General features: G+C 42.1%; 1 protein-coding gene across 1 annotated transcript in view; it reads left to right on the top strand.

Moving 5' to 3' along the window:
• The window catches only part of ptprt (protein tyrosine phosphatase receptor type T), a 313,345-nt gene that overhangs the window by 39,342 nt on the left and 255,502 nt on the right, over positions 1 to 18,501 (top strand). The window lies entirely within an intron of this gene.

Here is an 18,501-nt window from a genome sequence, read left to right as displayed (position 1 = left end):
TGGGGTCAGTTTGCCCGTCTTCCTCGCAGATTTCCTTGTCCACACAGGTTGCCAATATTTCATACCTGTCAGACAAGGCTAAAGTCTGGGATTCTTCAGCCCCTCTCTTTCGGGAACGCTTGCCTGCCCGCCTGACTGTCACCCAGTCATGTCCGTCGCTGCTACATTCTTCTTCCTTGGGACTCAGGGGAGTGTCCGGCTCCAGGATAAAGCTGTCCAGGAAGTTTTCTCCATCCCTAATGCTGCGCAGCATCTCCACCTGAGACTCCAGCTCAGCTACTCTCAGCTGGAGCTCTCTGATTTCCAGACACTTGCGGCAGACAAAGTCGCCCGGACTTAAGGCGCCCTCCATTGACTCCCACATGTGACAGACCTTGCAGTTTACTTGCCACACCATCTTCACAAACTTTATATAGATACAAAGATATATAGCCTGCCCCCACTTCTCCCTCTGCACCTAATTCCCACTCTCACCAAATTCTCTCAAACTCTGGCCTTACCTCACTCCGGATGTAGCTCACTCTGGGCTCTTGGCTCAAAAACTATGTCTCCCCACGGTAACACTGAGAGGTCCCTCTACGCTGGATTTGTTTTGCGAGTGAGGGTGATTGCCAAAGGGATGTGTGTTGCTTTTCTCTCCATGAAGATAATAAGTGACTGAGGGCATTATTGACAACTCAGGCCATTGAGATTTCTATGTCTAGTAATATTAGTTTGAGTCCCCCAGGTCTCCGTCCTTTCAAAAGAAACTTACATTTGATAGAATGCCTTTTACATTAGGAGGACGTCTCAAAGCGCTTCACAGGATTTATTACAAAGTGCACTGACTGTATATTTCATGAGCAAAGGCTCTATCCAACTGCTACTCCCTCGTCACCAGCACCCACTCTGTGTCTCCTGAGGAGTACCATGTCTACATCGAAGAGCTAGTTCTTACTTCCAATGGGGATGGTAATGGTTTGGCCCTTGGATGTCTGGTTGCCTCAGCACCTCTCTCTGGGCTCTTGTTCTGTGAAGAGAGCAGATGGTGCGTTATCAGTACAAATGCATGTGCTTTCACTGGACCCCACGCTGTACTGTTTTGCTGGCCAGACATAACCCACTGTGCATCCAAGAACTCGAGGCTTACAAAGCCACTTGACGCAGCGATGCGACTCATTTCCCAAACTGTCGGGGTTTTGAGGGTTCACATAAAATACTCCCTAAAGCGAGACCTTTATTGTGTCACAAATAAGCACTCACTTCACTTCACCGCTCGCTGCTTTGCGACGTCTTGACAACATTGACGAGGTGCTATGTCAACTGCGAAGATTATTATTTGCGACAAACTCATTTTAATCGAATCTAGGGCTTGCTGTTTCAGCTTTATACATTTGGCCGTGAAGAAATGTGGTTTGGTATTGCAGACTGTCCTTTTCTTTCTCGTTCTCTTGCAAAATCACCTGCTCTGCATATTCCTATTGACCTTCCTCTTCAATGCTGTTCTCTGACTTTTAGGATTCTGTGCTCAAGTTCCGCACGTTCTCTCTCTGATCTCGCCTGTGATTTTTTTTTTGACGTCCTTCAGAAGAATATTTCAGAAGAAATATTAACAACAATGATAATTCTTGCATTTGATGTAACACCTTATCACATCATTGAGATGTCTCAAAGTGCTTCACGGGATTTCACCGTGAATTTGTTGGGCATTTGTTGGAACATGTTCCACAAAGAGCCACAAAGTTAAATACCAATTGTTTTTCCTCTGGCTGTTGGCTAGGACATCAGGAGAAATGGTCTTCTCTTCGATTTGTGCCACAGGATCTTTAGCGTTCACCTGAACAGGCAGACGGGGCATCAGTTATCGTCTCATTTGAAGGTCAGCACATCCGAAAATGCAGTGCTCCCCAACACTGGACTATCAATCCAGACTGTGTGATCTCAATGTGCCAACGCAGGACTTGAACCCACAGGCTTTTGACTTGGAAGCGAGAGTGTGACTGACTGAGCCAGGCTGACACCTGGCTCCAATTAACTATGTGAACACCTCGTGCAACCTGTCGATCGAACAATTTGAAGCCGTCTGTCGAGGAGCTCAGTTCACAGATTTATTCACTGAATCTAAAACGGTTGTTCCCGTTAACAAAGGCAGCTTCCATGCAAAGTTGTTCCCAAACTCCAGGAGGTTTTGGTTGAGGTTTTTGGGGTTACTAGGTCAGTTTGGACAGAGATGGCAGCGTACGAGATTTGGCTTCCAAGTTTCCTCTTGTGTTATTTTTTCTGTGCAGCTGCACTCGCTCAGTGGCAACGGACAGAGGATTCTGTCAGCTCGCAAACAGTTGGGAGTTTAGCATTTTTAGTTCCTGCGTGCTTGCAGTGTGTTCTGTGCAGAACTACATGGTTCCACGAAAACACAGACATTGCATTCATTCAATTGCGTGGCATGTTTCTTTCTCCTCTGTCAGGATCGATTTACAAATCCAGGAAGAGAGCTCAGTGTTTTGTTGATGGTTAAATGTTTTTTTTAAATCTTCCTCATTTCCCCCTCCCCCGACCCACCCTTCTTTTTCTTGGTTTTCTCTCCCTTCACATGTGAGAGGATGACGCACACTGGGCTCTCCAGGATAAGGAGATGTGCGAAATAAGGCTCCATTGGCCCAGGGTCGACCTTAAATCATAGCAACTTGGACATTTACAGCACAGAAGATAATACTTAATAATCCTTGCATTTGATATAGCGCCTAGCATGTCGGAAGGATGCCTCAAAGCCTTTTACTTGATTTGCTGTAAAGTGACTGTATTTTGTAGCCCAGGAGACCAGGAGAAACTCCCTTTGCTTTTCAAATAGTGCCACAGGATCCTTAACATCTACGTCCGGACTTCCGTCTAACGTCTCGTTCTTTCATCTAAAGGAAGGAGAGCAACGCAATACAAAGCCCCCCCACCCCACCAAAGTCCCCACCCCCACAGCACTATTTGGAGTATCATCTCAGACTATACGAGCTCAAAGAATCAACATAGCACTTTCTGAATCTGAGGCAAGAGTGTGACTGACTGACACTGGTAGTCAGTTCTGAATCTCTCTTGCTGCCTAGATCCTGACATTCTCTCATTTCAGAGAGAACTCATCGGAAAAGAACTCATGAATTTGATGAGAAACTGTGATGGGGACGCTCAGTCTGATTACAGGGGAGACCGGGCGTTAGATGTTCACACGAGATGCGGTTAGTAATTGGAAAGCTCTCTAGCAAAACTGATCATTCCAACACTATTAACTTTCAGCCCTGCATGCGTACTGAACTGGAGAAGTAGAAAGAGGAAGAATTATTGATCGCATTCTGAGGAAATGGCTTTCCACTCACAGGAACTACAATTACACAAGTCCCATAGAACCAAACCGAGGCCTGGATTGTGTAATGCTGTGTTCAATATGGCAATCGGAAAGTCACGGTAGAAGTGCGGTGGATAAAACTGATGATCTTAAAATGTAAAACACATCAAGGATTCAGTAGAGAGTTGAATCGAATCTCGCCCAGAAACATTGAAATCCAGGGCACGGCTGTGCAGTGAGCAGATAGTGAGAGAGAGGAGCAATGTTGCACATTTCAGTTATTTCATGTCCGTGCTGTAAACGTTAACTGCTGTAACCAACTGGAATTGTAGGTTAGCTGGGGTAACAAGTGCTGATATCTGTGAAACCAAAATTGTCTTGTAATGTAAAGTGAGAGGAAGGAAAGTTAAGGCTTATAAATGGGAATGATAAGCTATGATAGGCGATCAAGGACACTATGTACTATAATAATAATAATCCTTACATTTGATATAGCACCTTTCATGTTGGGAGCACATTCTCAAAGAGCTTTTTTTTACTGTACTGTAAAGCGTAGTGACTATTTAAATTCCAATGCTTCAGTAAGTCTGATTTGCACCCAGTGTTATCACAGAGGGAATCATTTGTAAGGTTGGGGGGTAGGGGGGGAGAGAATGAGAGATGCCCTTCAAGGAGATTAGTGCTGTCTGAAGTCTTATCATCCAGCCCATGAGGCATCACCCACCTTACATTCTTCCAAACAAAGATTTATATAACCAGCGAAGGGAACACTTTCAAGATTAATGTTCAAAGCATGGGAGCTGGAGTTAGAAACTGTGTTGAAGTAAGACAGAGTGAGATACGGAGAGGATAAAATCATAATAATAATCCTTGCATTTGATATTGCGCCTTATCATGTCTTGGAGACAGCTCAAAGAACATCACAGAATATACTGTAAAGTAAATTGTGTATTTTGTGGGTGAAAGCTAAGAGAAAGACCACAAAGTTTAGTTCACCGAATCTTTATTAGACTCTGGCACGAATTTCAACGTCTTGTAACTACTTTTTTTTGGCAACCCTGACAATCAGTCAGTCATCCATTCCACTTTTATCATTTTTTTAAAAGGCAAAAATAGATCGATATCATTCCTCCCAGCGCTGACTGTTGTGTGGCTGTGTGTTTGTGAAGCGACTGTTCAGGGTGAAGCACTGACAGAGATGGAATGACCTGTGAATGAATCCTGACGAGCTGACCTTACCTACACGGGTGCAATGTTATTTTGTTAATCCTGGCAATACATCAAGGGTTTTCGGACGTTTATTTGAAAAATGTAGCGTTCAGAGATGCGAATAAAAACTCTTCTATGGGTAAACTAATGTGAAATGATCTGACTGTTTCTTTCCTACTCACACCAGTATTCTCACTGCTTGGACTTAATACTTACCTCTTCGACCGTGCTTTCGATCATTTTTCCTCCACCGCATGCCATCCACCCTCTTCAGCTCCCTCCCCATCCCCGGCTCAGGTACCTGGCCGGCAGTGTTGAGTGCTTTGGGATGTCCTCTCAATTTGAACCCAGAAAATGCTTCAGGATGTATCATGACAGTGGAACAAGAGGACACATGTTTAGAGTTGTAAAGGGCAATTTTAGGACAGACACCAGGAATTTTTTCTTCATGCAGAGAGTAATCAATGACTTGAGCAGTTTGCCAGGAAAGGCCAGGACACTGGACTCATTTAAAAACAGCTTGAAGCAGTGATGGGGGACAGGCTGATCTGGTGATCTTGTGTCAATGTAAATTTGCATTGCATTGTAATCAAAGGCACTGGTATTGTAGAAACTGTTACAATGTAGTTCGCAATACTCGAGTGGAGTGAGATGGTGAAGGGTTTCCACGTGTGTCAGATACCCAGGTGACCAAAAAAAGAGTGAGATAGCCACATTATTGTTGCATTCTGTAAGCACTAGTCTTTGTATTGACCTTAATCTTGTCTGACTACAATCTAAAAACTCTAAGGGAGTACATAGCCTAGCTGAGTTTGGCCAAGTACTGACTGTATCTTAGTAGACTTAATTACAATGTCAACATAACTATTAATATTTTACATTTTCCTTCCGCTGATACTTGCCATATCCGCTGATACAAAAGTTGATGGACACCTTGACTGAATACAGATAATTTTTTTTACTCTGTATAACAGCATGTTCTATCTGTTCTTAATGAGCAACTGACTGAAAATCCAAAGTAAAATCAAGCCATCTGACCTTTATTTTAATGAGCATAAAATGCTTGGTCACATCAACTGGACTCTTAAACATAGCAACTTGAAAGCCTGGATCATGAACTCAGAGACCCCGAGGCAGGACTTGAACTCACAACCTTCTAACCCCAGAGGTGAAAGTGCTACCAATTGAGCCAAAGCTCATTGTGGTCTCTTCTCTTCTCAACTGCACATTGTTGTTTTGGGGTTTTGCTAACAATAGACCAAAGCCCTTTTTACTCTCAATCCGTCTTAAAAGTGCGTTCACTCTCCAGTATCTGTTAGCGACCCAAGATTTTAGACAACAGTGGAGCTGCGGAGTTTGATGAAGATTGACATATGTAGTTGGCAGGATTTCCCTGTAGGCATTTGAAGAGGCTGAGGGATCAGTTTCTGTAGTTCACTCATTTACATTCAAGTCACAATCGCATGTACCTCATGCAGTGGAAGACTTTCTTTCTTTGCTTTGTAATGTTTCTCCTCTTGTTCTTTCTCCCACCCCCACCCCCCCCCACCCCACCCACCAAAAAAAGCTTCTGCTGTACTTGTTAATCCGAGTGGAAGGAAATGTTGGCGACTTTTCTCTTTGTTCACATCAAACATAAGATAGGGCCACCCACAAAACATACAGTCAATTCACTTTACAGTATATTCTGTGCAGCGTTTTGAGATGTCTAGAAGACGTGATAAGGCACAATATCCTCTATATTAAATGCAAGCATTCTAATTCTTATTATTATCTTCACATACTTTCTATGCGAACACTAGGAGGTGTTCCACAGGTATGTGCTGTGGGAAGGTTTCGCCCACAAAATCCACAAAAGTTGGACTACTTTACAGTATATCCTGTGAAGTACTTCGATATGTCTCGATAACTTGATAAGGCGCTGTATTGAATGCAAGGATTATCCTTAAGAGTATTATGTTTGCTTTCACGTTTGCTGATTGTGCTGGAGTCAGCGAGGACATGAAGGGAAGTGTTTGGGATGAGCTCAGCCCACTGCACTGAGCCAAACGTGTCTGAGGTAACAAAGCCATTAGCTTCTCAGTCAGCATTTGGCGTCCGAGGTCATGATATTTATTGCAAATTGCCCAGTAAGCATTTGTAGATAGCATTGCATCCTTTTACAATAATTGCTAGGAAATGTGCTCATATTTTCAATAGAACGGTTGAGCAATAGCCACTAATTTTATGGCCTAGGGAGAATTGACTGGTTTCATCAGGCATAGGTTTAAATTTGACTGCTGCAGACAATCAGGATAGGAATTGATTGATACATGAAGCTCTACAAAGTGCATTGCAGCATTTGCAACCCTCTAATGAAACTCGCTTTGGATATTGCGTTTTAAATTTGGCACCTTGTAGGAAACATTATTTTAACACTTTACTGAATAAAACAATTGGAGGATAATTTCATGGGACGGAGTTTTCAAATTAGGCAACAGTGTATAAGGTAAGAAGGAAAGATTTAACCTAGAAATTGCTGGAACATCGCATAGGTTTATTTCCCCTGTGAGTTCCACAGTTGCTGTGGAAATTTTGAGACTTTCTTTCTGTTTGTCCTGTGATTTGCCAGCCGGAAATATCCTGGCCTTGCTTTTGATTAATGACGTATCACTTAACGCTGATTAATTCTGCTTCGCATACACCACACCTTCATTATTGCCAGTGAATGGTAAATTGTTAAATAATTAGTCAGCTTCCTGTCACCCATCCAAATCCAGCACACTACTACAATTTTATTTCAAAAGGAGGTGACAGAAGCACTCGCTACAGCTCTAAAATACACTTCCCTGAGTGTGTAGTACAAAAAAAAACTATTTGGTCATTCAATCCACAACTGTTTGTGGGATACTGCTGTCTACAATCGGCTGTTGCGTTTCACCCACAAAACATGCAATCAGTTCATTTACAGTATATTCTGTGAAGCGATTTGAGACGTCTCAAATGCAAGGATTATTATTACTACATGAGAAAACTTGTTGCAAGTGATTGCAGTAATAGCGTTTTTGACCTGTTAACGGCTATCGTATATTTATGACTTGGCAGTAGTCTATTTATGCTACGTTTACACGATCAAACCACTTTGTAATTTTTGAATCCTCTTATCAAGTTTTCTGTTGTACTTTTGTTAGTGCAAGTGATTTATCATACCAAAGCTGTCCGGCCAGTTTTAACATCAAGCGCAACTTCAAGTTAATAACAGCAGTGATTAACACTGGAACTTGCTCTTCAATTGCAAAACAGAAGTTCCCTCCAAATTCCACACCCTGATTATGAGCTTAATTGGCTCTTAATGATGCTGATGTTGAGCATCGCTGCCATTCATTAGCGTCGAGGATCTCTGAGAGGATGGTAAACACACCATGCTAGTGTTTACTCATCTAAAAAAATGTTATTGCCAGCAATAAATCTGCTGAACTGTGCCTTGACAATGAGACAAATTAGGTATTGATAGACAATAACAATGGTATTCATTTTACTATTTCAGAGGTTTATTCATCAAAAGGTAATGCATTAATGCCACATTGATGGCAGTCAATGATTCACTGCTCTTATTATGCAAATGCTTTGGTCTGCATCGTTGTGTTAATGCTTTACAGGTTTGGTTATTGATTTTTGTTACATGCCAACCACAAACTTTTGCATGTTTTTCCTCTATTGCCCTGGATTTTTAATCGAATGTGATGTGGAAAATCAAGAAGTAACATTTTTAAAGAAAAATTAAAAATCCCTTGTAAAATATACAGTCATTACACTTTGTAGTAAAAGTCCTATTTAACACTTTCATAGAATCATAGAATCCTATAGCACAAAAAGAGGCCATTCGGCCCATTGAGTCTGTGCCGGCTCTTTGAATAGAGCAATGTAATGTCAATCCCACTCCCCAGTCCTTTCCCCATAACCCTGCAAACCCGTCCTCCTCAAATACCCGTCCGCCGCGTTTTTAAGAGTAGTTATCTAATCGGCCTTCACCACCCTTTCAGGCAATGCGTTCCAGATTCGAACAACTCGCTGCGTGAAAAAATTTCTTCTCACCTCCCCTCTGCTTCTTTTAGAGACTATTTTGAATCTGTGACCTCGAGTCACCGACACACCCACCAGTGGAAACAGTTTTTCCCTTTCTAACCTATCAAATCCCCTCATGATTTTGAAGACCTCTATTAGGTCTCCTCATAAACTTCTCTGCTCCAATGAGAATAATCCCAGCCTCTCTAGCCTTTCCTCATCATCAAGGTCCCTCATTTCTGGTACCATCCTCGTAAATCTCCTCTGCACCCTTTCCAATGCCTTAACATCCTTCCTATAGTGTGGTGCCCAGAACTGGGCGCAGTATTCTAACTGAGGCCAAACCAGTGTTTTATATAGGTTAACCTCCTGACTCTTGTACTCTATGCCCTTATTTATAAAGCCTAGTATCCCATATGCCCTTTTTACCGCTTTATCTACCTGTCCTGCCACCTTCAAGGATTCATTTACCTGAACCCCCAGGTCTTTCTGTTCATTCACCCCCCCCCACCCCTTAAGATTGTATTACCAGCCTATATTGCACCCCCTCATTCTTTCTACCAAAATGCATTACCTCGCATTTCTCCACATTGAAACTCATCTGCCATGTGTCTCCCATTTTACCATTCTGTCTATGTCTTCCTGCAGTTGGCTGCTATCCTTCTCACTGTTTACCCCCTCCCTAACTTTGTGTCGTCCGCAAACTTGGAGATGGTACTTGCTATACCCAAGTCCAGATCATTTATGTATATTAAGAAGAGCAGTGGTCCTAATACCGATCCCTGGGGGACATCACTGTACACTTCCCTCCAGTCAGAAAAGCAGCCGTTCACCACAACTCTCTGCTTTCTGTCTCCCGGCCCGTTCTGGATCCGCTGCCACTGTCCCTTTTGTACCCTGGGCTTCTGTCTTTCTTACAAGTCTTTCTTGTGGCACTTTGTCAAATGCCTTTTGAAAGTCCATATAAACTACATCAATTGCACTACCTTTATCCACCCTCTCCTTTACCTCATCGAAAAATTCTATTAGATTTGTTAGACAAGATTTACCTTGAACAAAATCCATGCTGGCTGTCCCTAATTAACCCATATTCTTCTAAGTGAAGATTTATTCTGTCCTGGATTATAGTCTCCAGGAGTTTCCCCACTACTGATATTAGGTTGACTGGCCTGTAGTTCCCAGGTTTGTCCTTCTGTCCCTTTTTGTACAGGGGAGTCACATTGGCCACTCTCCAGTCCTCTGACACCTCCCCTGTGTCCAACGAAGATTGAAAAATTGTGGCCTAAGCCTCCGCTATTTGTACCTGTGTCTCCCATAGTAACCTTGGTTGCATCCCGTCTGGACCGGGCAACGTATCTACCTTCAGCGCAGTCAACCTTTTCAGTACCTCCTCTCTGTTTATACTTATCCTATCCATTTCCTCTTCCCTCTCCTCCGATACTGCAGCATTTGGTGCATCCACTTCTTTTGTGAAGAAGATGCAAAGTACTCATTCAGTACATCAGCCATGCCCTCTGCCTCCACAATAAGATTTCCACCTTGGTCCTTAATTGGCCCCACCCTACCTTTGACTAACCTTTTTTTCTTGAGATGTTATAAAGCGCCATGCTAATTGCAAAGATTGTTTATTTTTCAAACTGAAAGCGATCTCTTTTGTCTACAAAATACACAGTCAATCCACATGACAGTATACCCTGTGAAGCGCTTTGAGACGTTTCAACAACGTGATAAGGCACTATATCAAATGCAAGGATTATTATTATTATGAAATAATGTGGATTAAGAATTGATTGGTGCTATGGGTTAGGTTAGCATGCCATGCTTCCACTTGTGGAACTTGGGTCTGTACAATATTATGTCCAGATTCCATTGAATCACTACACTTCACAATAAAAATTGCATGTAGCACTTTGAGATATATTGACAATGTGATAAGGCACTGTATCGAATGTAAGGATTATTTAAGAAACTACAGAAAAGCGTCAAAGTTCAAACTGAATTCAATTATTTGCCAACTTCTGGATGTTCAGAAATGGAGTAGAAGCAGGCCCCGAGTGGAATTTTTCCCCCTCCTATTTGCAAATGTTTTATCTGTTTGGTTGCAAAGTAACTAAAAACCTCCTTCCCCCAGCAATTAATTTCTAGCACTGCCTTATGCACCGTTCACAAAGTGCTCATGGATTGTAAAACATTTCAAAATTTATGCCGGTGAGCCACTGCACATTAAAATCGTATTTTTGCTTTAAACCTAATGGTGCTATAAAATTTTAAGCCATGTATTTCTTACAGTATGTTTTTTGTAAAGTGCGGCTGGTATTGAGTGGTGCTGATTCCTCTCTTGTGGTGAATGATTTAGGAGCTCCGACACTGGTGCTGAGCACCTGACTACAGGCAAGCCAGAGTCGTGCTTATTGCTGAAATCTTAATTGGTTCGGTTGGTATCGCTCTCGTCTCTAGGCTAGGATGGGTTTGGAGTCTGGTGGAGCATTGCGGCTTCTACTTAATAATAAGATCTTGAGAAACGTTTTCAAGAGATACCTGACTGTAATACTGGGGAAATTAGACAACGGTATTTTATTCCTTACCATTGCCCAGAAATGTTGGGACGTCATGTTAGTTTCATGCAGAGGGACTACACACCGATCGAAGCAGGGTTAGTTTCAACCAGGATTAGGAAAGACTCCCTGAATAATTATAAACACCTTTCCAAATCTGAGAGCCACTTAATAATTAATTGTGCTTCTTGTATCCTCCATAAGAGAACATTGTAGACTGAGCCACAATTTATATAGCATCACGCACACTCTTAGTCAGCCTTGCAATTCTCGAACCTTCTTAATATTATCCAAGATTCATTGTGAAATTAATAACAGTTTTCAATACATTAGTTTTACGTTCATATAGCGCCTTTCACGTTGGGAGGACATCTCAAGCACTTCCCAGTGCAGACCTGGGGGTCGGTGAGAAAAGGCGACCAAAAGCATGCTTGAAAAGAAAGGTCTTGAAGTGAGCTTTAAAGGTGGAGAGGGAGGGAGGGAGAGAGGGGAAAAGGAGGAGGGACTGCTCGATGGAGTTCCAGAGAGCTGGGGCAGAATAGTTGAGAGCCCACCTTGTGGACAATGTGGAGAGTCGAGCAGAGGACATAATAATAATAATCCTTGCATTTAATACTGTGCCTTATCATGTCTTCCAGATGTCTCAAAATGCTTCACAGAATATACTCTAAAGTGAATTGACTATATACTTTTATCTGGGCGAAACACAGCAGCCAGTTGCGCACAGCAATGTCCCACAAACAGTCATGAGTGACCAATTATTTATTTTTATTTTTTTGGAAGGAATTATTACCCTCGGAAAAGTGATCTGCCAAATGACTAACAACTGGATTTCTACTTACTGCTAGGTAAACAGAAGCGTGTGGAGTAAGGAAACTTGCCCAACGTATTGCCCTGCCGGGAATCTAACCCAGGTCTCGCTTGCGAGGCGAGTGCTCTGGCCACTGAGCTACAGGACTTCACTATGACATGAAGCAGGCCGGTACGCGCTTAGCAAAGGCAGAGGCCGAGGGCAATGCAGTGGGTTGCAGGAGGTCGGAGAGGTAGAGTGTGATGACGAGACCATGGAGATACTTGAACAGGAAACGGAGGAGCAATACTATTTGCTGTGTTGTAAATTTGATCTAGATTTTCATCCAGGAAGGAAAGGCAGGAAAAGTGCAAGTGTAGATTGTGACCTCCCTGTGTCAAGTCTAATGGGCAGTTCTTTCGAACTCAGGCCAAATAAAGTCTTTTGCTCAGACACTTTATCACAGCCCAGCAGTATAAATGATCAACCTTCCTTCAAAATATAACAATCAAATTCAGTAATGAGCTTCATCTGGAAAGTGCTGTGGCAGGAAATTGACCTTGCCTGATAGCTCATAAATTTCTGCATTTTAGTTTCCGAGTTTCCAAATGAAGCTCTTATAATTAAAAGCCAATAGTTTTGTCACTGTTATTCCCAATGGTCTTATCTACTGATTTGTACAGATAGATTTTTCTCATGTGTGGCTCCATTGTTGGAGGTGCCGTCCTTTGATTAATAATAATCCCTCCGAAAACAAAAAACAATAATAAATTGGTCATTTTCAATCTACGACTGTTTCTGGGACATTGCTGTGCGCAATTGGCTGCTGCGTTCGCCCACAAATAAACAGTCAATTCACTCTACAGTATATTCTGTGAAGCGCTTTGGGACGTCTAGCAGACGTGAAAAGCGCTATATCAAATGCAAGGATTATTATTATTATTATTAAACCGAGATCCCATCTGACTATTTCCATGGATGTTAATGATCCTGTGGCACTATTTGAAAAAGAAGGGACTTTCTCTCTCTCCCCCCCGGTCTCCTGGCTAACATTACTCCGGATAAAATTGGTCATTCACTTCACGGCTGTTTCTGGGACAATTTGTCTGTGTGCAAATTGGCTGCGCATTCTCCAACAAACACACAGTCACATCACCTTCCAGCAAGTACCTACTAAGCACTTTGCCATTTATAGATGTTGCATCAAATACAAGCATGGTTGTATCATTACAATCGGTTCTAACTTGCTGATCGCAAAATATAGAGAATCTTTCGTACTAAATCGCAGCAACTAAAATTTCTGTTGTAGAGACAGAGTGAGGGAAAACCAATTATTCAGAACCCATTAAACCCTAATGAATTGTAAAAGATTAAGACGACTGAACTTTACTTTGCTTTTTATTATTGTCCAACTGTGGGTTGCCGGTGCAAGGAAGTGTATTTCTTCTTTACACATGCCCTGCTGATGTTTACTGTGAACTGTGGGGTGAGATTGCTTGAATGTATGCTGCGTTGGTTCACTGATGGTCAGAAGAAGGGAATTTTTTTTTAATCCCTGTTGCTTTGGGATAGATTCCAGCTCTGATTCCAACGAGCGTCTGCTACTCTACTGTGCCACCCAGTCAATACACACATTCATTAACTGCCAATACTTGCATAAGTAAAAGACCGTATGTTACCTACAGTGCCATATACAGCAGTATTAATGAAGCGTCCCACTGTGCTATGAAGGATGTTAATGGAGATGATTAAGTTGCTTTGCAGCAGTGGCTGTGCACCTGATAAAAATGCAAACTAAAGACATGTTGAAAGCTAAAATGTCAATCGACTCCAGAAAGGTACAGTTTGGCATTTGCTCTCTATCTCTTCATCATAATTTCAAACTGAAAGGGAGCAAGGCCTAGATTACCAAGTCCAGCAATATCAAGCAGCTCGTCTGGGTCACAGAGCAGGCCAACGATTGCTTGCGTAGTAATAATAATCCTCACGTATAATCTACATCTTAAAACTTCAGAGGTCATTACTGTCAGGTCTAGTGACTGAACATTGTTAGCAGCTGTTTTCCACAAACAGCCATGAAGGTAATGAGCAGTTCTATCTGGGCAATTGTAGGTTAGGACCTCGGGAGAAACTCCCTTCTCTTTTCGATCAGCGCTGCGGGATCTTAATCACATACTTAATCAGGCAGACGGAAACTGGCTTTAAGGTCTTGTCCCAAAGACTGTACTTCCAGCATTGCAGGGCTCCCTCAGCACTGCATTGGAGCATCAGTCTTGACTGTGTGAGCTCACAATCCTGATGTAGTTGCTTGATCCCCCAACCTTCTTACTTAGAAGCGAGAGTGCACCCAACTGAGCCAGGCCAACACCTATATAATTAAGTGAAGGAAGAACTAGATACAACTTTAACTGGACAGCATTGTTATTCTGTGACTGGAGGGCTTGCATGAAGGTCCGTCCTTACACTCTGCAACTGCAGGAAATGCATGCAATCTACGCAGGACGTTGAAGGTCCGAGGTTCTTGCTATAAATCCTGCTTTGCATTCAGCTAGCCTTCCTTGGGAGTTGCGGATGATTTGTTACAGGTGCCAGCGATAATAACACTGTTGGAAATGAAGTGACAGTCTAATAACAGGAGTTGCAGAATGGTATTTCATGCAGTGGACTGTAAGGAAAGCAGCCCTAATGACACAGTATGCATCACATTTGATGGATAGATGTTTATGTGATTTCCTAGAGCGAGTCGTTAGGTATTATGGTCAGATTTGACAGAACGGCTACAGTGCAGGATGTGTTGGGAACGATAGAAACTGCCTGCCTGGCTGGCTGGCAGATGTCCAATGTATATACTCTGAATAAATTAGTATCAGCACTGAACATTACAGTCCAATTATTGTGTATAAATAAATTTGAACTGCTGACGTTTAGCGCCTTCAAAACCACAAAAAAAGTGACAAAGCTAAATTTTTATCAAGCTTTCGATGGCCGATGTCATTTTTATACATGGTCCTAAATCAAAATGATATCCCGCAACAATAAAACCTGAGCCCAGGATGCTGGCTGGATAGTCCCATTCTTTGTGCAACTGCTGAAACAAAGCTGGGTTTGCTTCACTAGGAAATCCTGGCTCGGTTGGTAGCACTCTTGCCTCCGAATCAGAAGGTTACGTGTTCAAAGGACCCCCACCCCACTCCCCAGGGCTGCACTTTGAACTCAAGATTGTCAGGGCTGACATTCCAGTTCAGCGCTGGGGAGAGCACTGTGTTATCAGGGAAGCCATCTCTTGGATGAGGCAGATCCTGCCCACCACCTGTTCAGATGGACGTTAAAGATCTTTGAAAAGAGCAAGGGGTTTCTCCCAATGCCCTGTGCGACAATTCCCCAGATAAAAGTAGCTGTTTACATAGTGGCTGTTTGTGGGACATTACTGTGGGCAAACTAGGTACTGCCTTCATCTACAAAATACACAGTCAGTTTACATTAATTCCCGTGAATGACTTTGAGGCAATTCATCGGCATGATAAGGCATTATGTTAGCATTATTATTACTGCTGATATTATTAAGTACAACAGCTGTGGAATAGACAGAATGATAATTGCACCCTATTCTTCCCTTATTATTCCTGGAGTCCCCTCCCCTATTGAAGGTGTATCTATCAATAAGTACATCACAAATATTTCAATGTCTCTCGTTTGCTCAGAACGTTTTTTTTATTAAAAAGCAACAACAAATTAAAGCTTTCTGATGTATTTTCCCGAATGCTCACTTGGTGAAGCAATGAGCCGTTTTAATTGGTAAAATTAGTGAGCTCTGCTCCAGTGAAAAAAGTGAGGCACATCTGGCTTGGAGCTCCCCACACATGGGATTTAAGTGCAAAAAATAAAGCTCAGCGTGGCATCGATGAGGAACATCACATTTTAGATAAAGCTTAAGACAGCAGCGTCTGGCCTTTCAAATGTGACGTTTTAAAAAATATATACAGTATATATAAATAATTGCGTTTCGGCCATAAAATATGCAGTCAATTCACTTTCCAGTGTATTCTGTGAAGCACTTTGAGACATCTCGAAGATGTGATAAAGTGCTATATCAAATACAAGGATTATTATTATCATTATTGCTGCTTTCTCTGTATTATAGCTTTCGTTCTTCATTTTTTCTCTTTTCAATGCGACATTGGAAATGTTCCCCCATAAGAGCACCCTGTAATCTTTCTATTATTCCAAATATTGGTCTGTACACTGATATTTTGGGGAAAAAAGGGTTCACAAACCTTCAATAATTTAGAATAGTCCTTGCATTTGATCCAGCATCTTTCAGGCCAGGACAATGTGTCAAAGTGCTTCACAGGGTTTTACTGTAAAGTGCAGTGACTGTGGGTTTTGTAACTGGAGCTAGAAATTCTTCTCACTCAGCTCCTGTTAACCCTGCAAGCCAAAACCCTCATGGGTAGGGTGGTCCTGGCTGGACAAGCAGCTGGAAGCTTGCCAGACAGTGCTCTCAATGGCAAGCTGTGCGTTTTTAGCTGGTTAAACTCCAGCATATCCCCAAAGTGCTCTCTGGGTTCCCTAAACCTTGGCTCTCACCAATTTTGGCCTAATACTCTCCGGAATTTGGTAAGCAGGATGCGTCCCTCGAGGGAGAGAGTGTGCATTCCATTCCAGACACAGAAAATTCCATGTGTAGGTGACATGCATGAAACTCCCAGTCTGGTATTGATAATCTGAAGCACATTGATGGGTTTCCGAATGTGTCAGACACTCGAGCCACCAACAAAAATGATGTAGGTAAATGCAGCAGCCAATTGGCACACAGCAATGTCAGTCAAACAACTGTCAAATTTGCCCTCTGTCGTCAATTTCCAGCCGAAGTAACGGCCAGACTCAACCTGTAACACTTTATTTGTAATAGGTCATAACTGTACTGTCCACAGAGGGATTGAAAGGTAAACCTGGGATCAAGGCACTGTATTTTAATGCATTAAGCTTGTGTGTACGACAGAGTTAAGTGGGAAAGATGGTACAATTTGAACTATCAAATGTTTAACCGTACATCAGTGGGGAACCTGGCATTGTGCTTCTACAGAAAACATTTCCCCAGAGAGATTTTAATGATATGACAGCTGTATACTCCTGCTGAATAGTCACTGTAACGCTGACACTCTCAATGTGAGTGAACAATTATCTGACTGAAACACAATAAATGTTTCTCATTGAAACTCTTCCTTTTATGTGCCATGCGGTAGTTAAATAACTGCAAAGGTTCCTCTCAAGAACTGTACGAGGAAATTCATTAAAAAATCCCATCCAATTCCTCACATTAAAATGTAATATGTCCTGCTTGAGATCATCGGTACATGATTAATTCCCACAGAGTGGATTCTAATTTTAATCTTTTTGACCAACTTAAACTCACATCTTCTGTCTTATCTTCTCAACGCTACAATGGTTTTTACTTGTTAATCCCATCAGTAATATTGACGGTTTGTCGCTTAACCCTTTCCTTTACATGCTCTGGTTGTTCTGTCTTACAGAGAACCCAGAAATCAACAACACCAATAACAACTTGCATCTATGTACTGCCCTTCACGCAGAATATTTTATAGGCATATTTATGTGGAGGTTTATTGGACGGGAGATCGGGAGAAACTTTTCTCTTTTTGAATAATGCCACAGGATCTCTAACGTCCACCTGAACAGGCGGACAGTTTAAAATTTTACTCAAAGGATGACACTTCCTTCAAGGCAGTGTGCTCCCAGCACCTCACTGGAGTGTTAGACTAGAGTATGTAAGTTCAAAGTCTCGACGTGGGGACTTGAAGCCACGACATTCTGACTCAGAGGCAAGACTGAGTCAAGCTGACCACACAAGTGTAGCACTTGGCTTCTGCACTCAGATAGTCATACATTGATGGTTGTGCATTCTGCTTGGCTTCCTTCCATACACCGCAAACAATCTTATCCCTAAAATTAATTTTGGAATCTTGTCCCTTGTCTGCATGTACAGCAAAGTGCCTCAGCACTGGTGATTGATGGCAGCCAGAAATGTATCAGATTTCATTTTGTAATTGATTTTTACTGCCGAGGAAAGCTTCAGAAAGAGATGCAAGCTTGTTCTGATTCCTTTGTGACCTAACTCAATATAAAATGTTATCAGAAAGGCAGGCATGAATTGCAGATTAATTTTCCATCCTAACTAAATTTGCTTAACTCTGATCCATTGTCCTTGAAATAACATTCGGAAGATCATTCGGAAGGTTTAGATGAAGAAGGCTCTTTGGCCAATTCGATCATATCCTTCCAGAATTCTCTGGCCCACAAAATACCCACCATTTTACAGTAAATCCCGTGAAATGCTTTGAGACGTCCTCCCGACGTGAAAGGTGCTGTATCAAACGTAAGGATTACTATTTTCATAACATTTCCCCCATCGCCTTTCCATTACAATGTTAATCTGTTTCTTATGAGAGGATTCAGTTGAGTTCATGTTCCGCACTATATGGTACTATTAAGGAGAAGAAATGAGAAGAAAGGTTCAAGGATACGTCGTACAAGAGGGGGTAAGGATCTGGTGTGAAGTTGGTGAGCAGGCA

Source organism: Callorhinchus milii, unplaced genomic scaffold, assembly GCF_018977255.1.
Source record: "Callorhinchus milii isolate IMCB2004 unplaced genomic scaffold, IMCB_Cmil_1.0 Scaffold18, whole genome shotgun sequence".
Classification (NCBI taxonomy): Eukaryota; Metazoa; Chordata; class Chondrichthyes; order Chimaeriformes; family Callorhinchidae; genus Callorhinchus; species Callorhinchus milii.
The sequence above is the reverse complement of the archived record's forward strand: the minus strand, read 5'-3'. Positions and strand labels throughout refer to the sequence as shown.